Raw genomic sequence first — 4685 nt, forward strand, 5'->3', positions numbered from 1 at the left:
TTCCTTGTCTGATTTGAGCCTAAAATGGAGTTGATCACACAGTGGTCTAGCATACAAGTGAAGGAGACAAACAGCACTGTCTTCAAAACATTTTTTTTATTCTTTGCTGCATTCTGGCACATTACAAAAATACACAACTGGTCACTGCTTCCTTTCCAAGGAATACCTAGGTTGGGAAAAACATGCATATATCAATGAAAGGTTACATACACACACATACACACAAACAGCTTCAGTGCTCTTGATGCGTATTGAACACAATACCTATATTTTTTTTTCTACGTGAAGTGGCGACACCTCCATTTGACCAGTGCAGTTCACACCTTATCCTGAATGGACAACTGTACTAGGTGTACAGCAGTTTTGAAGTTACTGTAGCAATAGTCCAATTATAATGGAGTGTTTGCTTGGCTTTTGTGTGTTCTGACACAGCCACAATAGTTAAGTTGGCATTTCCATATATAGTCTTGGAGTCTAATGCCTGTGACTGCAAGCACCAGCTGACAGCTGTTCATTGCACAAAGAATGCAAGCTAGTTCAAGTATTTCTGGTGACAGAAGTAACAAGTGGCAAGCTGCATTTCATTGAAAGTCTGAAGGAAATCACGTTTAGCACTAGCATTGATTTTCGCGTAAAACACACCTGCCTGGGAAGTGGAGATGTCTCCAGCTTACGTTTGCTTAATCTCTATTTCAGCACACAAAACGAATAATGGTGGTTCCAAAGTCTCTCCTCTTGGCAACGTTAGTTGGAAGCAGCACTGTTTGCGCCGCATGTCATCAGTTGTGTTGAAAAACTGAAGTGCCACAGTTTTGTGACAGACCACCACGTCAGCCATTCCAAGCTAAATGTTTGTGGCAATTTACGACATAAGGTTACTCTTTTCCTGGAGAGAACTGGGTCAAACAGTGAGAGTCGGCGTTGCTTTTTATTTTTCTACTTGACACGTACGGCGGACATTTTCTGCATGGTGTGTAGTTGCTGTTACCAGCATGATAAAGGTTGTGGTGTGCCTGATACGTGTTTCTGCCGTTTCCCACTTTGTAAAAGGCTGTAGAAGCATACAAACAGGAAAGGTAAAACTTGGAAAAACAAAACTAGGCGAGTCGAGCATCATAGATGAGAACAGCTCGAGGAAGAGGTGCGTAGAAAGCGAGACTGCAAAACCGATGCAGAGTATTTATAGATTCACAAGTCCTTGCATTGTTACGAACTGTGAAGAGCTATGTGGACAGGCAGCCTTACGGGCCTATGCTGTCGCACTAAAGATTCTAGGACTTGGTTTGAAGTGGAAAAAAAAGAAACGCATATGCGGCAGGGGCTGCTGTCACCGAAAGTGAAGTTGCCGTACAGTTTAAGAGGAAAATCCACACTGCTTCATTGTGATGAGTAATTCTAAATGAGGCAAGTCGCAGTCGCATAATGTAATGGCATATGGCACATAGCCTTGTCATAACTGAAGCGTTTAGCCTCGTCAACGGTGCTTAAACTGGTTTACGATGGACAACAAGAAGACATATTTTGCCTTTGAACACGTCGCTCGTTCCAGACCTTGAGAATGTGCAAATATATATTTTTTGGAATTCGCAGCAGAAAAGAAAAGTTGCAGCAGCAGGTATAAGATGCCTGGTAGCAGCAATGTAGTTTCCTCAGGGGCCTTAAGAAAAAAAAAAAAGAAGAAACGGCACACTGATAGCATTTTTTTGTTCTCTCTTTGCTGTCTGAAAGGGCACTAACAAATTTTTGCTGTCGAAAGCAAGTCTCCGTGTAGCATATGCGCATTTCTAATGCCTGCGGGTATGCGTTCGCCTTGCGGCTACCGCGGTCTTTCTTTTTGCGAAATCCTGTTGCGGAGAAGGAGCGCGGCGATGGTCCTCGAACCGCGCTGCCATGGCGCTCTTCAAAAAAAGAGCACTGCGATATGACCTGCCCTGCGGGGGCGTTGCGTTGGCGCCTGTGCCGCCCGGAGCGTATCTCCCGCCGTGCGAACCGCGCGCGTGGTGTCGCCGTATAATGAAGAAGCGCGTAACGCAGGAGCGTGGCGCAAGAGGGCGCCGTATGACAGACCCTGGCTTCGAATATTAACGCTCGCAACGATTTCCCAATGCACGCTCGCACGGTTTCGTGCTGACACGAAAAAAAAAAAAGAAAGCACTGTGCACGTACTCTCGCGGCATGCATTGAACATATCGGAATGGGCGGCCTCGTTCTTTATGCAACGGCTGCCCTGCAGGACGTGGCGGACGTGTGCAACTTAGTTTTTAAGCGCTGACATTTGTAACGACGCCGATGGCGTGACTTTGATTCCTTTCCTTCAACGACGTGCGCCGAAACAGTTTTCCTTTCTTGTTATGCGCGGTAGGCGTGGCATATTGGGAATAATTACGGAGACCTATAGCTGTTGGGTGGCGCCTGACGAATGGGCTGTTGTATAGTAGCCTATTCCTGACGTCACGGGAAGTGAGCGACTTCGCGCCCGCCGCGATAAAAACGTAAATAAATAAGAACGTAGAAGAAAGAAAGAAATTTGAAGGTAACGTGGTGCGTGTACAATGTGAAACACTCGTCGCGTTTGTTGGGGTGTGCGAGAAGCCAAAGAAATGAATTTATAAAAAGGGACGCAGCACGGGATCGTCGTTTACGTGTACCTCTCTGAAAAACGTGGGGCCGTTGTAAATACGCGCACTGTTTCGCTCGACGCGCGAGCCGGGAAAAGATATGTGCTTGGAATTTGATTTGCCCGCCGATTCGCTGATCAGAGCAAGTTCTCCCGCGGACGACGTCGAAGTCCCATTGTGCAGCAACCGTCGTGCGAGGGCGGTACACATACAACTCGTGTTTCACATTACAGTGGATTGTCCCGTACCTGCAGGAGCCGCAACAAAACGGCACATTCCGAGCCTCGTAAGGACACACTGCGCCTGCGATGCGTCATGTCTGACGCATATATTATGCTTACTATCCTACCACAAGCCCTGCATTACTGCGAGTTACTTGCGCTTTAAAGCATATATATATGTGTGTGTGTGTGTGTGTGTGTGTGTGTGTGTGTGTGTGTGTGTGTGTGTGTGTGTGTGTGTGTGTTTGTGTGTGTGTGTGTGTGTGTGTGTGTGTGTGTGTGTGTGTGTGTGTGTGTGTGTGTGTGTGTGTGTGTTGTTGCCATCTCCACAGCGCGCCCCCAGACACACATGAAGCAGCCGTGAACTGCTTGCGTTTATACAGTGCAGCCCATTGTTCATTAAAGGGGACATATGAGCGTGTTCGAATTTTGCCTTCTGCCAGAGTAAGCGTACGCAATCGCCAGCAGATGACTTGTGGTTGGTGAGTGTGGCACCCTTCTACTCATCTGGGCAGTGCACACTGACGAAGCATTAGCCGGCACATGTATGTGAGGGCCGCACACATTGCAGAGTGAGTATAACGGTGCACATGTATGTGAGGGCCGCACACATTGCAGAGTGAGCATAACGGTGCACTTGCAATGGCGTCGCACACTGGGCAGCTCAGCGAGTCGGTGCCTCGCGGTCCGCCTGCTTTTATTTCTTCACTCGAGTTTTTTTACACCTTCCTGGACTTCAACAGGACAAGGGGAGGGACATTACAGCTGGAACCCCGACTGGTCCGTCAGTCGCCGAGACCTCGTATATGAGCGGGGGGGGGGGGGAGGCAGTGTATTCTGTAAGAGTCATATGGACTGTCCATTTCGGCCGCTGCCGATTGGATACAGCTGTACGAGCGAGGGTTATACGAATGGCCCTAGTCAATCAGTAACGGCCGAAATTAACTGTCCACTAGGTGGACTCTACAGAATATATCTCCAGATGTCCGCTGTCGCAGACAGCCGCTCTTATAACGCAAATCACCCACCCCTTCCCGGTTAACGGGGCCGCCAACTTGTGACGCTAAGTGCACCGTTGCCTATATATATTAAAAGTGGATCGCATTGCACTTTAGCTAATCCTCAGGGGGGTGCCGGTGTGCTCCGAGACATGCCGGCACTTGTTCTGACACGTGACTGAGCCTTGGCGTTTGTGTTGCGCATGAAATACGCGCGCTGACAAAATTCCGATCGTTCCCAGCGTCCTGGACCCTGCTATCTATACTCCAGATCTGCCTCTGCTAGGGAGAGGGAAAGCAAGAAGGAAAGCGAGGCGCCTTCGACAGAGCATGTCCAATTTGCGCAGTTCTGAGGCTCGTCAGTGGATCAAGTATAACGTATAACGCCCATGGAAGTGAGCGCACTTTCAGTAACAAATGCACGTGTCCAGATCCGGGATAGAGTGCGAATGCTTCGTATGATTGGAACTGATTTGAGCTGCAGTGTGATTTCAGCCATACAGTTCGGGCTAAGATGAACGTAAACCCAAACTTTCAAGCATGTCCTCGGGTGCCTCGAGATTCCTCAGACGTCGTCGAGTTTGAAGCGCCGCGACCTTGAGTGTGCGTCGCCGGATACTGAGAAAGTGCATAAGGTAAGGGACGTTTCGATTGCGCCACCAAAGTTTCCGCGGGTTCGCATACTTTTGCAGCTGTGCGCGATCGAGATTGCCAAGATACGTAGCGCCGTCGAACGCGGCGGCTCTGGGAATTCGATGTTTACGCACTGTATGCGCAACGTTTCTGAGATGGCGGCACCACCCAATATCGGCTGCTTCTACGTTACGCTGTTGACTCGAACGTTGTAT

Source organism: Dermacentor variabilis, chromosome 3, assembly GCF_050947875.1.
Source record: "Dermacentor variabilis isolate Ectoservices chromosome 3, ASM5094787v1, whole genome shotgun sequence".
NCBI classification, from domain to species: Eukaryota; Metazoa; Arthropoda; class Arachnida; order Ixodida; family Ixodidae; genus Dermacentor; species Dermacentor variabilis.